The sequence below is a fragment of the Podarcis pityusensis genome, assembly GCF_964106645.2.
Source record: "Podarcis pityusensis genome assembly, chromosome: 7".
Lineage (NCBI taxonomy): Eukaryota > Metazoa > Chordata > Lepidosauria > Squamata > Lacertidae > Podarcis > Podarcis pityusensis.
In genome coordinates, this window is record NC_138031.1 from 56,021,388 (window position 1) to 56,044,405 (window position 23,018).

Consider the following 23,018-nt stretch of genomic DNA (forward strand, 5'->3'; position numbering starts at 1 on the left):
TACCAGTTTTCAAAAGCTTATCCATTCCACTTCCTCAAAAGATCTCAGTCATAGAACACATGCACACCTGTCCTGCAGGAATAGTTACCCAAGATTGTTGTTCTGCTTAAGTGACCCCCTTAGCAACACAATATGGTGAAGCAAGACAATGATGAAGCTTCACTCTGTTCCTTGGGGTGCTGCAAAGGTTTCTCCCAAAGATGGCTGGTCTCTACAGTTCTTATACTTTCAACTCAGTCTTTTGATTATATGTCACAGTCTTGATTGTAAATAGTCTCCGAACTGCAATACCTATCTGGAAAGTTTTCAAGATTGAGGGATTCTTGCATCATTTTGGACACCCATCTGAATGCCCACCAACACCTTTCTGGCTATTTGAAATGTCATAATCTCTGTCCTTATCACAGTTCTTTCAGGATCTAGGCAAAAGGGCACAGCTGTCCTGGAATGCTGTTTTCCTTTAATCTGATATTTTGCCACCACCAGCAGCCACTGTAACTTGCTTTTCCTGACTCTGGCAAACTTGCAAAGCCACCTTTCCAAACATAAGGAGAGCCTACTGGATCAGGCCAGTGGTCCATCTAAGTGCAACTTCCTGTTCTCACACTGGCTATGTGTGAGATCTATGGGATCCCAAAAACAGGATATGAGTACAAGTGCAGGTGGGCCTGGGGGAACCTTGGTTTTTAATAAGTAAAAAACTATTCAGAAAGAAACCAAAGTGGGGGAGGACAAAAAAGACAAACTGCAGAATGAGCTTTTGAGTAGTGACTGTTGGGAGGAGAAAACAGGAGGGAGAGGGAATAAAAAGGAATATCTTAGAGTAAGAGAGAACTGGCTGGCTAAGACACTGAACAGGACATTCAGCAATATCCACATTTTGTTGCAGATCCCACTTGCTAAACTGAAACCTGTGAAAAGTGACAATGCGAAAAAGCTGCTACCTAAATTGCATATCTAAAAATGGTAGACATTAATTATGTGATTCACAGCTAAAGAGTGAGTAATAACTGGAATTAAATTCTGATACATCTATTGGCTCAGCAAAAACAAGCGTTTTTAAACTCTCTGAAGAAATAATGCCGGCGTAGACTGTTGTCTGACCCTTTCGAGCTAACATCTGCAGTTGACACACATATGCCACACAGATGAGTCAAGGGAACCAGATCACACAGATCAATAATCCCTTCCTTTCTTTTGGTAGCCCTGTTCAGAAGGAGTGAGCAGCAGGACTAAGTAGGCTGAAGCCTAGGGCCTCTAAATCTAGGGGGCCTTGCCAGCTTGCCCTCTCCCCAGTGCCGCAGTCTCCCCTCTCCCAAAATTGGAAACCCAAGACTTCATGCAAGGGCAGGGCAACTCAGGCCCAGCAACTATGAGACTCAGGGCTAGCCAGTGGATTCCATGTGATCTGGAACCCTGATCTAAATCACTGATCTAAAAAGAAGCAGACTCAATGACACTGGGAAGATTTCAATGCAAAGTTCCTGGTTCCTCTATTTCACTTCTTCCTTTTGATTCCCTGAGATGCAGAATATCAGTGCTGGCACCAACCAGACAGTTGAGGTAAATTGGGGCATTAAGTGGTTTGTGCAGCACAGTTCTTTTTTAGCATGCTGACCTAGCAAAATATCTGTATTAATCATCACTGTAATACAGTACAAACCCATTTATCCAATTGGCCTGGAGGGCATCCAAAACATTCAGATAATCAGATGTTCCAATAAATGGAAGCACACAGGGGTTGCATGTACATGGGATTACCCAACCGACATATGGTGGATTTGATTCTGCAGTATTGCCCTCTTCCTTTCTCTAAGGCAAAATAAATCAGTAAAAATGTCCTGTGAACAAAAATTGTACTCCATCAGATTAGCAGAGGATAAAAAATAAATAATTTTCTTCTGTGTATATTAAGGGGGGGAAGTCATATGTACAAAAATGCATTTTTGTTTTATACTTCTTTCGGATCCATATGTGTTACAATGTTATAATTACACTCTCAGACATATATTGATTAAACCGTTTTCGCCTACGTTCCTATGCACATGCATATTGCCAATGAGAGAGCCTCATTGCACTCAGTAACACTTTAGTTAAACATGCTTCGAATTGTTCTTTTTTGGCTGAATCAAAAGCCCTCCTTCCTTCCTATCTAACTATCTCAAGGTCCTTCTCTTGAGTCATTATTTTCTTTCCTAAAACAGTATTTCAGCATGTCACAAATAATAGTTTAGGCTCATTCATTATGGAAGCAGGCAAGCTAAAATGGTGTGAACATACCCCTTTATCCTTTTGCATATCTTTCAGAATTGGTTGCTTATGAAACCTTAATCGAAAACTATGGGTTAGTTAGGTAGCTGCTAAAATCCACCCCCCCCCCTTCTGCATAACTGTTAAAACATATAAACTCCCTGTTCTTCTTTGGCTCTAGGCACTCTGACCTAATCTTAATAGTAAAGTGAGTTTAAACAATCAGTGTATGTTGCTGCCTTGCAGCGGTTCAGCACCCAGGTTAGGGTGCAGAACTAGCGGAGCAAACAAGTGGAGACACTGCCACATCTGCAGCCTGGCCACTCATGGCAGCAGCCGTGGAAAGTGGCAGTGGGGAGACAGGCAGATGGGGCTGATTACTGCATGAGCTCCAGGCTGGCACAAGGATTGGTCCCGATACGAGTCCGCCCTGGTTATGAGGGCCACTGAGGATACAGCAGATGGCAGACTTACTCTTCACAGCGACACGCCCCCCCCCCTTGGAATGCCTTATTTTGGCTCTTTATCTCTTTCTTAGCAAATCAAAAAGAAAAAGGAAAGGACCAAAAAAAGAAGGTAGAAAGAAAAGGAGGAAAAAGAGAGAAAGAAAAAACAAAATAAAATAAACACAATTAGACTCACTGTATTATTATTTCTATTATTTTTTCACACACAGTTCCAGATTACTATATTACTTTCTTTGTTTTAATCAGATACCAAAAACATTATATTTCTTATTTTACAAGAATCATTCTAGTTTTCCCAGGCGATGTTTATTATTACAATAGAGATAAAAGTTAAATATGAAAATTTGAGTAAGTTAAAGTGATGCTCTGTAATTTTTCAACTATTGTTAAAGATGGTTAATTGAGGTAGTCGTTATTGTGGATTTTTTGTTATTGTTGAATCTTAAATAAAGTATTTTTTAAAGAAAGGAATGCCTTATTTTGGTTCTTGGTTGGCAGGTATTGTGTGTGTGTGTGTGTGTGTGGATTGCAGCCTCAATGTTGCATCTGCTGATACTGGTGCTCTCTCCATGGGTCCTTTTTTTGTTACAGTGGTACCTCGGTTTTCAAATGTGTCCGTTGACAAACATTTCGGTTTACGAGCACTGTAAACCCGGAAGTAAATGCTTCTGTTTTCAAAGACGCCTCAGAAGTCTAAAGTGCCACGTGGCTTGTAATGAGTGCAAGATCCTGAGGCCTGGCTGTCGGCTGTTGAGTTTCCAGTTTTCGAATGTTTCAGAACTCGAACGGTCTTCCGGAATGGATTACGTTTGAAAACTGAGGTACCACTGTATTTGAAATATGCAATAAAAGCCAAGAACACCACAGGCTTAAAATTAGTTAGAGAGCCCTAGAAGGAATCTGAAGAGAAGCCTAACCAATTATTTCCATCAGGGTGGAAGATGTCAGATATACCTGTACCACAGACTGCAATATAATGTCCCGTTACCTGATTCTGATGGTGCTTATGTCTGAGTGGACAGGTGTAGCAATAATTGTTTTCATATAGCAAAACTGAATAGTCAGCTATGACATACGATAAAGGCTTGTGCCCAATGCAGTGCTAAGGAACTGCCCTGTCGGTGCAAGGATTTCTGCAATGGGAATTTTCTCCCTCTTTCCCTCTCACATGGCCCTCTCCAAATCTGCTCCAGAGGGTTGCACAGGGTAGAAGAAGGGAAAATCCTACACCCAAATATAATCCTTGCCCTGGTGGTTATGTGGCATTGTATTGGATACAAGCCATGGTCAGTCATGCTCCGTTCTGCTCTCATTCTTTGTCAAGTAGTAGCTTTGCCTCCATTGTGATTTCTGTGGCTGCAGCAGAGGCTTCCACAGCAGCAGCAGCAGCAGACATTGGTCCAGGGTTTTGCACTGGAGTCTCTTCCATCCCTTCCTGACCATGCCAGGGATTGAACTTGGAACTTTCTGCATGCAAAGCAGGTGCTCTACCACTGAGCCATAACCTTGAGGCAGAGGGCTGGAATCAAATAGCACAGGAGAGCAAAGAAGCTCATGGAAGGTGTAGTTACCAACTGGCTCAGAGAGTTGGTGCCACTTCTGCACCACAGTTGATATGCCACCTCTGCCAGTCCTGCTAATCCACTGGCACTGGCAAGGATCAGGGTGAGGGAAGATCAGCACAGCCCTCCTGCACAGATTGCAAGTGTGAGGCAAGCAAGTTCCATGCTACTGATACATACAAACACACCCACCCCCTCGTCTCCATCTGGCAGCTCCTAGTTTAGAACCAAGTGAGAGACTGCTAATATTTAAGGTTTCTCATTGCATGCTGCCTTTCAGTTTTGAATGTCAATTCTTTAAAAACGGTTTGAGGTGGAAATTAAGTCATGTGCATCCTGGATAAATACTGGCTAAACATGAATTGTTTGAAATATGGGGTATTAAGAATTAAATGTATGTCTCAGGGACATATATTTAAACTTCTTAACCCTCAAATGTCCACGGCCCCTCTTGCATTACCTTGTTCTTAGCTTCTACTTCAAACCCTTGTGATCCACCTGCATGTGCAGAAACATACACACCATTGCTGATTTTCCAAGGGATATGGATAGACGAGTAACAGAAAGGATAACAGGAATTGTTTAAAAACACTGCACTTTAATTATTGACAAAATCAGAAGGTACTTACACAGCCTTGTTGTCACAGATGTCCCTTGTTGTGATGAACACACAGGACTACAGGACTGAGAGGAAAATGGCAGTACTGTCTTCCTAGACTCCAGCATGATTTGAGCCCCAGTGGAGACTTTTGTTCTTATTAATTTGGTCTGGCTGTAAATGTTCCAAGCTGGACCAGGTGTCTGCTTGGGTGATAGCCAGAATAGGGCCTCGACTATGTGGCCTCTCAGGCTTGTGTTCCTGTGGTCCGGTCTCTCCACCTGCCCATTTCTCCCTCCCTCTTATACCTTCCTTGACCACCTGCTTACTTCTCTGCTTCTTGTTGTCTTGCAAACCTTTTCCAGGCTCCCTGAAGTAAGACTGAATTTTGACCCACTCTGCAACCCCAACCATGTTTACTTGAAGTCCTGCTGAATTCAATGGGGCTTTCTCCTCACAGCAACTCTGTGAAGTAAGATAGGCTAAGAGAGACAGAACAAATGATCCAAAATCTGCCAATGAGCTTCATAGCTAGGTGGGGACTTGAACCTGGTTCTCTCTACTCCTAGACCAACACTCTAACCTCTACACAGATTCCCAGGAGGTTCTCAGTAGGCCTCCCTCTGTGCACTTTGCTCCACTACACATACCATTTATGAGTGTTCCCACTCCTCTCTCAGTGTGCTGTTGTCTAATGCACTGAACTTTTCAATGGAGGTGGCATTTAAGAAAAACCTCCCCTCGCAGTCACAACTAGAACTTTGCTTTCTGCTATCACGTAATTCTACCACCTCACTTGCCTGCATTGTTAGATTTCAGCTCCAAACCTGCTGAGACACATTCTCAACTGCCTATGGCCCAACACTGTCAATTACGGAAAGGAAGCTCTGCCAAAATGCTTCAGCAATTGGGATTTATCCTGCATGTGCCTAAATAAAATCCAGAGGAAGCGAGAAAAAAGTGAGAAATCACCCCTGACAACGCATTTTACCTGGCAGTCCAACACTGTTTATCAGCATAATAAAAAGTGCCAATACTTACCACCTGTCTAAAATATGCAGTAATAATAAACACTGTTAGAGGGCATATTATGGTCAGGGTTGAGATATTAATTTATAACTCTGGGAAGAAGTGAAAGAAGGGAAGAACTACAATACCTCACACAGGGCAAAGCTTGCAGAAGATGAGGCCAAGGCCTTTTTGTCTTTGATGAGCATCATTGGAAAATTGCATTGATTTTTTTTTTTAGTAATAAAATAATATTCCCTGTTTTATATGATCAGGTTACTGAAACAAATGGCCATGATATTACCTTTCAGCTCTGGTGCTGACAGCATATTTGGTGTGCCTCACCCTTGCTTGGAAATTGAACACTATGGAAAGTTCTCCATAAAGGAAGAATGCCAGTTACTTCAAGAGCATTTACTCAAGACTTTTCAGCAATGGAGAATTTACTCAATATTTTTTGTCCAAAAGAGCACTGGCCAGAAAGAGTATGGGACTAGGGAGACAAGGTTTCAATCCTCACTTAACCATGAAGCTCAGTGACTGACCTTTGGCCCATCACTATCTCTCAGCCTAATCTACCTCAAGGGTATCGTAAGGGTGAAACACGGGCATTCCAACCCCTTTCAAGACATGAGGGCAGCCCACAAGCATTCCCTCTAATGATGGTGGCCAGCTACACATTGCTTAAAGAAAGATGTGCATGAATAATAACAAGGATAAAAGAAAAAAAATCCTTCCAGTAGCACCTTTAAGACCAACTAAGTTAGTTCTTGGTATGAGCTTTCGTGTGCAAGCACACTTCTTCAGATACACTGAAACAGAAGTTGCCAGATCCTTCTATATAGTGAGAAGGTGGGGAGGGGTATTACTCAGAAGGGTGGTGGGAATGGGAGATTGGCAGATAGCTGAGATGAGCCTGCTGACGACTCTTAACGACTGTAATAGGTCTTACAGGAAAAGGCAAGGGGTGAGAAGGTGAGAAATGGCTTAGTCATATATAATGGGATAAGAATCCAATGTCTTTGTTCAAACCAGGTCTCTCCATGGTTTTAAGTTTGGTAATGAGTTGCAATTCAGCAGCTTCTCTTTCCAGTCTATTTCTGAAATTCCTTTGTAGTAAAACAGCTACTTTGAGATCTTGTATAGAATGTCCTGGGAGATTGAAGTGTTCTCCTACTGGTTTCTCTGTTTTGTGATTCTTGATGTCAGATTTATGTCCATTTATTCTTTGGCGTAAGGTTTGGCCTGTTTGTCCAATATAGAGAGCTGAAGGACACTGTTGGCATTTGATGCCATACACAATGTTAGATGATGAGCAATTGAATAGTCCCGAGATGGTATGTGTGATGTTGTTGGGGCCAGTAATGGTGTTGTCCGGGTGTATGTGGCAGCAAAGTTGGCATCTGGGTTTATTGCAGGCTCTGGTGCCAGTGTCCGTGTTAAGTCTGGTTGTAGTATTATTGTGGGTTAGGAGTTGTTTAAGATTGGGTGGCTGTCTGTAGGCAATGAAAGGTCTTCCTCCCAGAGCTTGAGAAAGAGAACTGTCATTGTCCAGGAGAGGTTGTAGATCTCTGATGATGCGTTGTACTGTTTTAACTTGGGAGCTGTATGTGATGACTAGAGGTGTTCTGTTATTTTCTTTTTTGGGTCTGTCTTGCAGCAAGTTCTCTCTGGGTATAAGTCTGGCTCTGTTGATCTGTTGTCTAACTTCATCTGCTGGGTATTTTAGTTCTGAAAATTATTTTAGTTCTTGCCTTTTAAAGTATTTTAGTTCTTGCCTTTTCCTGTAAGACCTATTACAGTCGTTAAGAGTCGTCAGCAGGCTCATCTCAGCTATCTGCCAATCTCCCATTCCCACCACCCTTCTGAGTAATACCCCTCCCCACCTTCTCACTATATAGAAGGATCTGGCAACTTCTGTTTCAGTGTATCTGAAGAAGTGTGCTTGCACACGAAAGTTCATACCAAGAACTAACTTAGTTGGTCTTAAAGGTGCTACTTGAAGGATTTTTTTTATTTTGACTATGGCAGACCAACACGGCTACCTAAGGATAAAAGAGGATCCTATTTTGCATAGGCACATATTAGAAAGAGAGCACATAATACATCTCACCATAGTACAGTGGTACCTCGGGTTAAGAACTTAATTTGTTCCGGAGGTCCGTTCTTACTCTGAAACTGTTCTTAACCTGAAGCACCACTTTAGCTAATGGGGCCTCCTGCTGGCGCCGCGCCGCCGGAGCACGATTTCTGTTCTCATCCTGAAGCAAAGTTCTTAATTTTCTGTGAACCACCCTGAGACCTCTGGATATAGGGCAGTATATAAATTCAAAGAAGAAGAAGAAGATCCATGGCATGTAAGAGATACAGTGGTACCTCGGGTTAAGTACTTAATTTGTTCCGGAGGTCCGTTCTTACTCTGAAACTGTTCTTAACCTGAAGCACCATTTTAGCTAATGGGGCCTCCTGCTGGTGCCGCGCCGCCAGAGCACGATTTTTGTTCTCATCCTGAAGCAAAGTTCTTAACCCGAGGTACTATTTCTGGGTTAGCAGAGTCTGTAACCTGAAGCGTATGTAACCTGAAGCGTATGTAACCCGAGGTACCACTGTATAAGTAAGATGTTGGTAGGCAGTTACAAGGCTCTTGCTCCCCGTTCTTATGGTTCCTTATCTGTCAAGGTTCAAGGAATCATGTCCCTCCCCCAGTGGCAGCCAAAAAAGCAGGTAAACAAGAAGAGTCCTTATCACATAATTTATTCAGTATTCACAGAGACAAAGGAATGTAGTCCTTATTAAATAATGACGCTGCTCCGAGTAAAACCCAATCCCCTCCTTATCCTACGTTATCCCTGCACCAGCTGATCTGGGCTTTCTGCCTCTGAACTCTCTGTTTTACTATTCTCAATGCACGCCTAGTCCTGGGAGAGGAGGACTCAGGAATGCTCTCCAAAGACACTGAGTCCGTCAGTTGTCTCTCCCCTGGTGTTTCTTCTTCCTCTCCCGATATTTCCCAGCTTTTCTCCTCTGCAGTCTCTGAACTATGTCCTTCTGCAAACCACTGTTCTAAATCTATACTGCCCTCCTCTTCTCGGGACGGTTCAGGAGAAGGTGGGGGGCGGCTCCCACCACTCCTCCTCAGTTCAGCCCCTGACATCATCTTTAAACCAGACTTAGACTGGGCAGCTTAGACTCAAACAGAGGACGCCATCGAATGGAAGACTGTCCTCTGTCAGTCCTTCAAAACAGAGGAGACCCTCTGTACAGTAGGACACATAGTCACCCTAATTCTGACGAGCACTGGTTCAGTCAGTTTCAACCTGTTTGCCCTCATTCCACCTGAGCACTTCCTCAGAGGTATTAGGTCCCAGGTGACTGGTGACACAAAACCAAGGAACTGGTTGTCATCAGCATATTGATAACAACTCTAGACACACCTGGATGCCACTCTCCTCTGCTGCCCCCATCTTCCAGAGTAAATCTAAATGTACACAAATCAGCATCCACTGTCCACTGCTTATGCTATTATATCTGTTTAAAGAATATACAGGGAGGGAGAGCAGGGTAATCCCTAGGGCTAGCAAAAGAGGGTTTTTTTTAAAAAAAAAAGATTAGGAAATAATAACTAAAGCTGCTTGCTTTATTACTTCAGGTAAAATATCTTATGAATAATATAATCATTGTGTGTGGTTATTGGGTGTAAAAAAAGATGTGTAATCAGTGTACTGTGATACAGGAACATTAACACTTTTCACACTGACTAGATACAGACTCGAAAATGAGTTTTAAAATCCCTGGGTCACCTAAGCGGGCAGAATATTCTACACAGAGACCCTGAGGCCAATATGCGGTATTTAATTTATCTCAGGCACTGAAGGGGTTTATGCATCCCATCGCCTGCTCTTTTTTTTAAAAAAAACCTTACCTTCCTGTTAGCCTAAGTTGAATGCTTGGAGATCAGGAGTGACAGACTGAGGCAGGGAAGGGCACAGAAATCCTTGAACTATTGTAGATATTGCAGGTTTAAGAGGGAATAGCTGAGGGAAATGACTTAAATTATAGCAAGGACATGTTTATGGCAGCACAGCATTCATAAATCTTGTGTGTGTGTGTGTGTGTGTGTGTGTGTGTGTCCCCTCCTCCCCAAGAGTATACAAAAAACTCCTTAGTGCTCATTCATTTGTTATACAAATTAAAAGAAAAGAGGGTGTGTAGCAATTAATATATTATCATAGCCTGTGTGTATTTGCTTAGCAGGCCTCATTTAGCCCCCTTATACACCCTTGTCGGTTTTCAACAGCCCCTATGTCCAGAGGGGCAAAGCCATATTGGGCCAGGATTGTGCTTCATGTCTCTATTATTTCATTTAATTAGTACATTTATTATAGCCTACATTTCTAACAAGTACAAGGGCTTCAGAGTGCCTCCCATTCAGGCCCTGAACTGTTCAGCTTCAACAAGATGGCTGCCTTATGTGCCCTCAGACTTTGGTGGAATCTACACACATATTTTTTAAAAAAACACTGTGAAAATGCTTTTAAAAAAAGTTTTGAAAAATACATTGAATTTGGCATAGCTCACTGTCGCCATCTAGTGTCACATTTGTATATTGCATTTTACAACACATTCAGAACATTTTATTTGCAGCTGTGTAGCTGGGTCCTTTGCCTTAGGATCATGTTTAAAGCTACCATTCAGTATGCTTGTTAAGATGCTTATTAAGTAATACTATTTTTTTCCTGCAGTGGTGCAGCTATTGCTATTTTAATAACTAAGTGGTAACCCTGTGAAAATAGTGGATAGTTGGACCAACTGACAGCCATATCTTCTGGGCAGTTACATGGACTAGTGCACTTCAGATGGAAGGCGGCAGATGAGATGAGATGAGATGAGAGCTGCTCCTAACCGAGGGTGTGGGGAATTCTTTCACATAAAATAAAATGAATCGAGATAGAAAAGTTCTGCCACATCCCTGATGTGCTGCTTTTCTATGTGCAGGGACTACTTTTGTTTGGCGGGGCATTCAGTCATGCTCGCCCTGCTGTGAAGCCAAGAACAGAGACACAGGTTAACGACGGCAGTGAGAACTAGACCACAGAAACATCTATTGTGTGTGTTATTTTCACTATGTGTCCCCTCCCCTCCGCTTTGTATTTTGAATAAACGGAGAGCTGCAGCATTTTCTTTCCCGAAAAATATCTCCCGGTACCCACCTTCCCAGAAAGGCTTTGGAGTTTCTCCTCTTTGGCTCCTAAATAAATGTAGGGAACTGAAGTTTATAAACACACTGGAGCTTGTAACATTAGAAACACTCGTTGTGTTTGCAAGTCCCCAAACGCACAGCCTCATTTGCTGCCCAATCAAACTCAGTAGTTGTAATAGTTACCTTGGCAGGTCTTGCTCTGGAGTTTAAAATTCCCAACCTACAATATATATAGTTAGTCTTAATAAATAAATGACTTGGACCATGCATTATATATATCACTCAAATCCACGAGGACACAAATTATGTATAATACATCGGCTGTGTAATTTATTTATTAAGCAAAATGTGAATTTTCCATGCTTGTGTTTTGAGGCACAGTTTGTCACACACAGCTAAATGATGTATTCTTATTAGTCCCACTCAATTACCAAGTCATCCCTCTGTGCACTGCGTATTGGTTAATGATAGTGCCACAACGCTTGCGTCTACAATACCTGTGATTTTAGTGATTCATAACCACTCACTAAAACTGTGAAAATGATAAATTGACTGCTGTTGATTAAATGCCGCCAACAGTATGTTTCGTATGTGTTTGTGGTTGGTGGGAAGTTAAAGAAATAGCATTGCTCCAATCATTTAAATATCTAATTAAGCGGAGCTCTTGCTAGATATGGGGAGGGTGGGGGAGGGAACATTCAGTGGAAGAAAAGAGCATCAAATACAGTGGAGGAGGAGGAGGAGGAGGAGGAGGAGGAGGGAGACTTCTGTGTGTGTGTGTGTGGACATCTGCTCCGGTGTAACATTGCAGGCCGTACACAAACAACGGGGAGGGGAGAGAGTGTAAAAAATGAAAGTGGGGGAAGCGAAAAAAGTACAACATCTTTCTACGCTCACTGCACAGCTGCACATGGTTAATTTGATGGCTTCAGCTGACTGCCAAGATTAGCATAGCTAGGACAACTGTGTCTATGCCACTAAAAGTCCAAGTGACAGCTCATGGAATTGGGGCAAGTAGAGAAATGGGTTGCCTACCTTCCTAGGCAAAGCGAGCCAGCTAGCCTCTCTCAGAGCTCTTCTGCATGGGCCTAAGACAGGGCAGAGAGAGGAAACATCAACTTTTAACAAAGATTAATTATCTCTGTTGCTTTGGTTAATGTCTTTTCTTCCCCTTTTGCTAATTCTGCTCCAAAAGCCTTGTGACTAATAGAAAGCAGAACAGCACAAGGACAAGAGGAGTAAACATCCCCTTATCCGAAATATGGCTCGCAGTCTTGGAAGAGTCCAGGTCACCTTAATAAAGAATTTGACTTATCCCCAGTTCCAGAATTGAACCAGTTTGATCTTTTAAGTGTAAAACAGGGTGAACTCAGATATTGCTTAATGCGGGTCGAAAGAAAGCGGATTGTCATTTGCGATACATATGGCAATGACCAATATTGCTGCTCATCTTGGCTACAATACGTAATGATGTCGTTGGGTTCATGGCAACCTATATACTACAAAGAAACATATTGTGTGCAGTTCATATTTAAACACAGTGATTGCAAACTAAATTTAAGAGCAGCTTTCATTCATTTAGGGAGTTTTTTATATGTTGTGGTTAACGGAAGTTGAACACTAATGTAAGTTAGATGAGCATAAAGGTAAAGGTAAAGGTACCCCTGCCCGTCTTGACAGACTCTAGGGTTGTGCGCTCATCTCACTCTAGAGGCCGGGAGCCAGCGCTGTCCGCAGACACCTCCGGGTCACGTGGCCAGTGTGACGAAGCTGCTCCGGCGAACCGGCACCAGAGCAGCACACGGAAACGCCGTTTACCTTCCCGCTATAAAGCGGTACCTATTCATCTACTTGCACTTAAGGGTGCTTTCGAACTGCTAGGTGGGCAGGAGCTGGGACCGAACGATGGGAGCTCACCCCGCCATGGGGATTCGAACTGCCGACCATGAGATCGGCAAGTCCTAGGCGCTGAGGTTTTACCCACAGTGCCACCCGCGTCCCCACTATGAGCATAACCACCAGCAAAAATACACATTTTCCTGATGACACAGGAAATGTTCAAAATGGCAAAGATCATAAGCAGGAAGTTTTATCCATTGTCTGTTTTCTGATTTACTTTTAAAACTTTTATTAGTTTCAAAACATACAAGGGGAAAAGAGGGAGGAGAAAGAATTTCCACCTCATAAGAAAAAACAGTTATCACATACAATATTTCATCTACAATCTGAATTACAACAAATACTTAAAAAGAATCCATGTACAAAGATAATAGAAAACGGTGCATTAAAATTATATACAAAAACTAACTACTAGTAGTGCTACTACTACTAAGTAAAAATAAGGCTATGTTTTCAAAAATAATACCTTGGAAGATATCAGACCAAGCAGGTGCATATTGACCAGGCAATAATCAAAATACCTCAGATACGTTGACATTCTCCAACATTGTCTGCACACTATACCTATTGTATGGGCAACACTTCTGTCTGCATGAGAATGTGCAAAATAACCGATGTGCATCCACATCTTTCATTCAACCCAGTTAATCCTAACATACACATAGTTGGCAATAACTGAGTTCTTGACATGCCACAGACCAGTCACACCAACAATTGGGTTGAGTGTCATTTGCTACATTTACTGCATGTTTCCATAATACACACAGTCACTTCCAATTGTAAGTGTGTATGTGTGTTGGAATGAGGGTGGAGAGTGACCTGAAGTGGAGTCACCTCTTCTGGCTCACTCTGGCAATGACAGGAGCTGGGCTACCAACTTTTACTCCCAACCACCCAGTGCCTCTCTCTTTCTCTCAGTTTCCTCTCCCATTGACACTGATGGGATGAGAAACACCTGACACAGGATGTGGTAACATCACCAGTGGTAGATATAATGTCTGTAGGCTTTTCCATGTGAGTACCCTAGACCTCTGGTTCTTTTCCAAAAGACATGGGACATTCCAAAAGTGGGAGTGGAGGGGTGGAAGGCAGGGAGACCAGCAATAGGTGGTTCCAGAGCCAATGACAGGTGGAGTCACCTGTTAACAGGTTGTAAGTAAGAAGGCCGGGAAGTAGGGGCAGGCTGAGGGTAGAGTGAGGTTGGTTGTGTTGTGCACCATTCACTCTAATAGACCAGATTTCCACTGGGGCACTTCTTTCCCATCCTAACCCTTGCCCCCCGCAGCCTTTGATGGGGGTTAGTATTTCCCTGTAACACAACTCTCTTTGGAGAATTAGAGCCAACCTTTCCGAGATTTGACTAAGGGTCTCTAAGGAGAGTAGATGTTTCATTTTTGACATTCAGCCCACCAAGCTGGCTTCACCCAGAGGCTGAATGCTATTCTTCTTCACAGCTCTCTCGTTCTTCAGACAGTCATTGTAAAAAGGAAACAAACTCCTTCTACAAAAAGTTATTATATAGAAAATAAAGCTAGCTATGGGAAGTTCTTTTAAAAGGTAATTATGACCAGCTACAGCTACAGACTTTTTTTCAACCTGGTGAACCTGGCTGATCACACAGGTAATATTTTCTGCCATGTATGCAGTATGGGTCCAATATGATTGCACAAAGGAAAATAGGTGTAGAACTGGAAAAATACTAGCCAAAACAGCTTGAAAAGAAATACCGTCTTTATGAATTAATAAGAACTATAACTCATAATTTAAAGAACTTGAAGCTACTATGGGAATTACATGGAAGAGAAGATGCATTTATTGTTGCTGCCTACCGGTCACCGCAAGAAAGATGGGTGGGGAGGGCTTGGAATGAACTAATTCAAATTAACTAATTCACTGATATATATATATATATATATTAATCTGCATCACACCCAAACGTAATTCCCTTAATTTCTGAGTGAACTGAATGTGAATTAAGTTCCTTTTGCAGTAGCTTTTGGGGGTCTTGGTATAATTAGGAGAGACATATTTTTTGCAATATATCCATGTGAAAATGTGCTGTTTAGAAAATATGCCCAGCCTCATGCCATTTTTGTGCTAAAACATTTCTCCAATTATTTTTAATTATGCTTTTTTTATATAAGTTAGCAATTGAGCTAAAATATAATTATGCAATTATTGGGGTGGGGAACTTAATTCACATTTTTGTTACGCATTTACAAAAATAAGACATGATTACGCATATGTTATGTCTTGCTTCAGAATATTCCATCAGATATCAAAAGGATGTTACAGCTTTATGAATGGCTTGTTTTAGGGAGCAAGCCTAAACTGGGATGAGATTAGGATCCAGCAGATCTCCGGGTGCTGGGAGGTTCCTGGTGCGGCTGGGCTACACTGCATTAACTCCCTCATCCTTGGCTCAGTCAGAGATGCAACCTAATGTGTCAATTTTATTCATGTATATGAATTAACCAACTACTTATCCTAGACAGGCTGCACGGGGTATTGCTGTACCAGTCGCAAACCAGGTGGTCTTTAGCTCTTCTAGAACAAGGTACACGAAGCAAGCCATTCTAACTTACTGGCATGTGAGAAATGAGCCTGCTCCCACATTTTGGTGTTTTCCTTGAGGAAACAGCTGTGATTGACAAGTACTACAGATAAATACAAGAGTCACACACATCGGGGAACAAGAAGAACAGTCTTGAAAATGAACCGGACAATTCAGAAGGATCTTCCTCGTTAATTCTGAAGCTGTTATTTGCATTTTCCTAGTGTGTGAGTGCATGTGATTTCATTTTGTCCTCAAGATTCAGCCATTGGAAATGGGTCAACACTTGTCTCACTTTGAAGGGATTTCCTGGTTCACTTTGAAGTATTCATTCTCAGCGTGTTAAAAAATTCGTTGTCGCCCAAACCAAAGTTAGCATCAAAGAGAGGGCTTCATGTTCTTCCAAAGTTAGGTTTAATTCTTCCCCCACTGGGGAAATATGTGTGCTCTGTGATACTGCTGAATGCCCACTTTACATCTTGAGGGTCAAATAGCAGAATCATTTGTTTATTTCCACACTTCCAGCTTGTGCTGTGTATTGCAACTTTTAAAGATTTTGTTTTTATATTCTTTCCTTTTGTGGTTTTTCAAAGTGAGATACTACAACCATTCATGGCCTTTGCCAAAAGTTCCTTTTGAACGTAATAGATATTGCAAACTTTCAAGTACGAACGAGCAGGATAAAACAACATTTGTCAAAATAAAGACCCAAAGTATAAGGTGTCATAAAAATGCACCTGTCATTTTCCATAAATAAAGTTAAGCAGATTTAGTGTGAAACAATTTACACAGAAGTATGTAAAATGGGGGAAATTCATAAAAGATTATCTAGTTGTAAAATGCAAATCTGTGAAAAAAATATCCATTTATATCATCAGCCACATTTTAACAGATGTCTATTTTAATGGCAAATATATAAATAAATAATGCCAAGTGCACATAATACATTGCCTTTCGTGATTTTTTAAAATAAAACACACACACACACCAGTTACTTTTAATATGCCTCTTGCTATCTCCATAGTTTTGAAAGAAAATTGGCCTTAAATCATATACACGTTCAGAATGAAATATGGATTTTAAAAGAAAGTTATGGCTAATACTTTAGGTGTTTGCATTACTGTCGGCAACAGGATAAGCCATCAACAGCTAGTTACAGAGAGAGAGAGAAAATGGAATCAAGTATATAACATAACCTGAGAGAAAGAAGGTAAAAAGAAAACAGAAAATGGAAGCTTGGAACAAAATAGATATTTTATTCTTACAAACTAATCAGTAAAAAAATATTAGCCATGATCTAGGTCCATACATACAGATTATGATTTTCTAGATAGCCTCTTTTTCAGCAGTACTCTACACTGTTGAAATCTTAAACTTTCTTTAGGTTGCAATCCTATTCATCAAAGAATGTCCCACTGAGCTCAAAAGGGGTGACTTTTAAATAGACAGTAACAGGGAGTTAAAAGTAAGATTCAGGAATTGGGAGCTCTTTCTGATCTGCATCATTTTTACATTTGCTCAGCCATAAATTTATTCTGTCCTGCCTATGCAATAACTTGCAATTCTATTTCATTTTAAATCTAGGTGAAAATTCACACAAAACCACCTGAAATTTCCTGTTCAGTGTGATTTTTAAAGAAACTGGAGGTCTATCCATCTTTGCATTTTGTCATCCTATAGTGCGTTTTACTTCAAAAGATTACATTGCTATTGTATGCAAGCTTTTGAACTACACATCTTCATTCGAGCACAAAAAATTCAAAGCAAAGGTAAAACAACATTAGACATCATTGTATGTCCTGACTGGTGATCATCATCGAAGTGAACTGAAATGTCTCTATACCTTTTTAAACATCGAATTTTACCTAGAAACTGAAAACCAAATGACATGCATGCTGTACATAAAAGTTACAGCAGGAATGAAAACACATCCGTTGTGATCAACACAACCATGTAAAAAGAATGGATCAAACAAAACAAAGAAAAAGAGTGAAGTTAAATAACAAAGTTTGTAAGATTGTTATAGCAGCTGCTTAAACCTCCTAAACTTGAGTCTCATCAATCAAACAAGAAAGGAAGAGATTAGAACACTGGAGAAAGAAAATCTAAATTAATACAAAGAAATATACTTATTGTTCACAGGAGGCACTTGCTTTTTGTATCTTCAAACCAAGGAACAAAAAAACAAATAGCATGAAAGGAATGAGAGGTATCCAAGCCGCCGTCTGTACAAAGTTGATAGGTTAATTTCTGCATAAGTGCATCCCACAATTTCTTCAGCCTTTGTTACAGCAATGGGAAAGGAGATGGCTTCTACTTACTAGCCAAGGTCATGCTATCTGCTGATAGGAATCTGAACAAAAGTTCTGTATGCAAATACAAAAGAGAATCAAGGAGCAGAGTGTTTAATAGCACTACTCTTGAATTATTTTGTTTTGTCCAACTGAAACAAAAAGTAGAATTGTAGCGGTGGGAGAGACCTTGGAAGTCATCTAGTCTAACTCCCTGGATCTGAAAAATGGGGTGCAGCATTTTAATATTGTAGATATTAATACTGTGCAGCATGAAGCAATCAGATGCATAAAAATGGACTCCTTTTGGAATAAAAATTGTCCAAACCCATGAATAAGATTCAAAACTTTACTAACCAGAACTTCTTGAAAACAGGTACAGAAACATCAATGATACATCCCGAAAGTTATATAAAGCATATGCATATTAAAGCATAGTCTCAGCATTTTCTTTAGAAATATAACATAACTCTAAGAGGCACCATTAGCACATCTTTCCCTCACTGTTCCTAGGAACAAAATACCAAGGCAAAATACCATGGAAATTTGCGACTGATACTCACATGAATGCTAGCAGAGGATATCAACAATTACCAGTAGTTATTAACTAACTGAAGCTCAGAGAACTCTTTCTAGCTTTAGTATTCCAATGGAATTTTCTAGTGTTAAACCCTTAGCAATATACATACAGGCATTTCTCCATTTCACTTTAGGCAATTAAACAATTAAACTTAACAGTAACCACATCACCCCTGTTGGATAGATAGCTCTCCAACCTCTGCTTAAATCCCAAGGCTTGTTTCCAGCGTAGTGTTGGTCCCATCAAGGCAAGGTTGTCCACTTGCGCAATGGAACATTCCCCCTCACCCCCCTCCTGGTTGCCCCCCCAAATCTATTCTGAGAGTTCCCCTCAACCCTCCAGAGCAGAGCTGGGGAGGGTGTGCAGTGTGCCCAGGGGAAGGAGAACTGGGGAAATCTTCTTGTAGCAATGGAAATCCCTGACAAGATGGTTTACTTTGGATATGAGGCTACACTGACATAGATTTCCACTCACCCCCCTCCAAGAGGTGGGCAGGGTTTGCGACACTGAGCAGGCTTACCTGGCCAGGTGCCACCCACCTTGCTACAGGGTGGCCGTTGCCCTGCCCCCATCTCAGCAGGCCAACTGGTTGCCAGCTGGGTGTTGGGTAAGGGCCAGAAAAGGCCCTCTTCAGCCGATGCTCTTTGGCCCAGGCTCACTTGGTTTTCTTTCCAGGTTCACCCACCCAACCCTGCCTAAAATATAACATGGTCTTCTTTTGCAGGTTAACCTCTTGCTTCCTAGGTCAGCGGATGCTGCTATTGTCATAAGATGGTTGCTGTATTCAGAACCATGAAGGAATTTCTCTGCATTGGCAGGTTTTGCCTTCCCTGTAGGAATTCGTCACAACTTTGGCAGTTTTAGGCCTTGGTTGGTATTCTATAGTCTATCTGTGAGTCGGGGGCGGCATAATGATGCACCCCCATGTGGTGGCGTTTGCAGGGCCCGTTAAAGGATTGATTGTGGGAGTCACTGTCCCTAGTGTGGTGGCATATAGGTCAAACTCCCGGCTTTGGTGAAGTGGAAGGGCACGCTGTGTAAGTTCACACTTTACAGTCCCCTCCCACAACACCTGACTGCCCTGCGCATCCTCAGCCCCTGTTGGGTATGACAGGGATACCTTCCAAGGCCTAAGCCAAGGTTCCTACACCTGAATTCAATAAAGTGGTGGCCTAATTTTAAACCCATACATTGTGGTCATGTCTCATTTCTGGGTGGTGAGTGCCGGGGTCAGGGTTTAGCGCTTGGGCTCACAAACCTGGCTTTCTAAAGCTTGCACTGCAGCAGGCGTGGGGAAGCCTTTTCAGCCACATTCCCCAGGGCTGCATGCCGTTGGTAGGCAGGGCCGGGGGTAAAGTGAGCAGGGCAACAGTGGCAACTCATACCTTTGTATAGTAGGCTACATTCCAGTCAGATGCATTTGTCTCCATGTAGGAAAGCAACATTGCCGCAAGGCAAGGTCACATTCGAGCCACACAAAGCACCTGAGAAGGGCACAGAACAAGGCTGGTGATAGAGGTGGGTGGAATGCAGAGATTCCCATGCATCAGACAAAGAGACCCGGATGGCCACATTTACTTCCAGTTTCCCCAGTCTTGCGCTACAGAATAATCCTGTCACAAGGGATGCAAGTATCTTGTTTTCCTCCTGGGCCGAATAAAGCTATTCAGCACAGAGTTTTGTTTGCATTCCCCTTTTAATTTCCCCGATTTCCCATTTATCTCTAGTTTCGCTGAAAATATGCAGTCATAACACAGATATTTTGTCACATGCATGCACCCCACTTGGTTCATTGGGTCTAAGCTTATAGGCCAGTCCCCCCCCCCCCGATGTAAATCAAAATTTAAAGTTTGCAAATCAAAATTTACAGACATTAAGAATCTTGCAGTATTCTGTGGAGCACTAAACTTCAAAATAGAAAACTAATGCTTAAACTGTAAGGCAGTAGTAAGCAATGGCTTAGAAGGGAATGAGATGTAGAAGTTAAAGTTTAGTAAATAATTTGAAATCCCATAGGTATAAGAAATAGTTCTTATGTTCCCTCTGCTGGTGGGGAGCTTGTTTTGGCTTTTTAAAAAACCAATTAGGCTGTAGTTTGAGGAAATGTCCTTTTAATTATAATTACCATATGTTGGACTTATAAGCACATTGGCTATAGATTATTTTTTACAGTTTATTTGGAGTTTATTGAATATATCCTTTGCATCCCAAAGTCTCCATGTAATCTGTAAAAAAAAATAAAAATCATTTATTCATTCTACCCTCAAACCCCAGGAAAAACTCTAGAGAGAAATATATATATTTCAACTGACACATTTAAGCCTGGACACTATAAATACCTCATAAAAAGGAAGAACTCTCGGATTTTAACTTTTTAAAAAATTAAAAGAAAGTGCATGGGCCTCAAGAGAAGGGAAAATTCCACCACAGATTGGAGCAAACTCATAAGGCAACAAAAACACTGAAGTAATGAAAAGATTACAATTCTAAAACTGGCATTCTGCATGAGCAGGAACACTAAATAACGAGAGAGCTGCTAATAAAATGGGAATTTATAGAATAAGGGTTACTTCCTGCCAGAATTGGAAAACAGGCACCTGGAGGATATTTTTCCCTAAGCATTAAGTCAAACTAGGTTTAGTCATTCTCTCCATTTGGTCACACATTTTGACATGAAATGTATTCTTAAAGCCCCGGTTGGAAATACAATGGAAAAATAATCTTGCATTTGAAAAGAAAGGGTGAAATCCTGCTTTCTGCATACAGAAGCCAGGTGTTATGGTAGCATAAGGAGCAGATTGCAAGCAAGGGAATGAGTCAAGCCACTCCTGCCCACTCCTTGGCCTTGCTTGCTGCTCCATAACAATAGCCCATTTGTGGAGGGAGACCTTGGAGTCAGGCTGCAGTTTCTGAGAAGCAAGCAGAGATAGGGGAAGGGAAGAATCGACTGAATTGCTCTCTCCCTCTTTGCTTCATGGCTTCTGCTACCCTCAAAAGGAAGTGAAAAGCCCACACTCTTATCCATGGGTAGGCAAACTAAGGCCCAGGGGCTGGATGCGGCCCAATCACCTTCTAAATCCAGCCCGTGGACGGTCCGGGAATCAGCGTTGTTTTTACATGAGTAGAATGTGCACTTTTATTTAAAATGCATCTCTGGGTTATTTGTGGCGCATAGAAATTCATTCATTCATTTTTTTCAAAATATAGTCTGGCCCCCCACAAGGTCTAAGGGACAGTGGACTGGCCCCCTGCTGAAAAAGTTTGCTGACCCTTGCTGTTATCTATGGCATAAGACTGAGCATTTTGTATATGCTGGGCTCAGGATGCCGGATGACTCAAACAAATGGAGGATTAGAAAAGCCTGACTTGTCATGTCCTGGCCTGTTGCACTGCTGTAGGCTCAGCACAGTAGGAGGATACACATCTCCTTCTGCGTTTGGTGAGCAGGCTTCAGTGCACAAAGTTTCCAAGCCTGCTGACCGTAAGCAAGGGCGAATTACTGCCAACTGCTATAATTAATCTAAACTCAGGGATTCAAGATTTTGTTGAGACGTGGTTGTTATAAGTCACTTATAGGAAGCGAGCATCTCACTTGTGTTTCTGTGTTTGGTGGTGAGATTTCTGCCTCAGTGGCACTAAGAGAGAGGCTAAAGGATCGGGATATTAAACTGCTGTGAATGGAGTTTCACTCCTCAAAGGAGCAGATGCGTAGCTTACAAGTAGCAGTGGAAGAGAAATTAGATTTTGTTTTCATTTTAATGAGAAACTAACCCGTACTTCATGAACCAACAAGCAAACCAAAACACAGCTGTCTTTTGAAATTTGTACTTTACTGAATTTAGTGATGCTGTTCTCCAACCAAACAGTATGCAGCAAGTGCATATACTAGGGACAAATGTACATTAAAAGCGTTTATATTTATGAAAGCAAAATAAGAAACTCCATTAAATTAGGGGAAAGTGCTTGCAGATATTTGTTAAAACTGGATCAAAAAACTTGCTTATTGGGACAAGCTTGAAATAAAATGCTCACGAATTTTCATGACTTTTTTTTTTAATGTGAATTGCCACAGACATGTGGAGAACCGAATTTAGGATTGGGAAAATGACAAACCTAGAAAACCAGAATGGACAGATTTGCCCACCCCTACTTGGGGGACACTCCTTAATTCTATACTGTAACTGGAGACCCAACTAGCTTAATGGCAAAGGATGCCTATTTCCAGCTTCAGCTGGTTCATCACCTGTGGCCTTTATTGGGCCAAGATAGAGAGGCATAATAGTTAACTGTCTAGTATCCTCTTATTTGGATTACTGCACTATGTAGAGCTCCTTGTCAAGATGACCCAGAAGCTTGTGCAAAATGTGGCCGTGCGTGGGGAGCGGGACAATCAAATGGGGTTCATATTAAGGTAAAGGGACCCCTGACCATTAGGTCCAGTCATGACCGACTCTGGGGTTGCAGCACTCATCTCGCTTTATTGGCCGAGGGAGCCAGCGTACAGCTTCCGGGTCATGTGGCCAGCATGACTAAGCCGCTTCTGGCGAACCAGAGCAGTGCACGGAAACGCCGTTTACCTTTCCGCTGGAGCAGTACCTATTTATCTACT

The 23,018-nt window shown here is 41.8% G+C and overlaps 1 long non-coding RNA gene across 1 annotated transcript in view; it reads right to left on the reverse strand.

Annotated features, from left to right (window-relative positions):
* The window catches only part of LOC308481700, a 144,878-nt gene that overhangs the window by 116,529 nt on the left and 5,331 nt on the right, over window positions 1-23,018 (reverse strand). Inside the window, exon 2 of the long non-coding RNA XR_013988825.1 lies at window positions 12,121-12,173. This is a non-coding gene — a long non-coding RNA (uncharacterized lncRNA). The remainder of the gene's footprint in view (window positions 1-12,120; window positions 12,174-23,018) is intronic.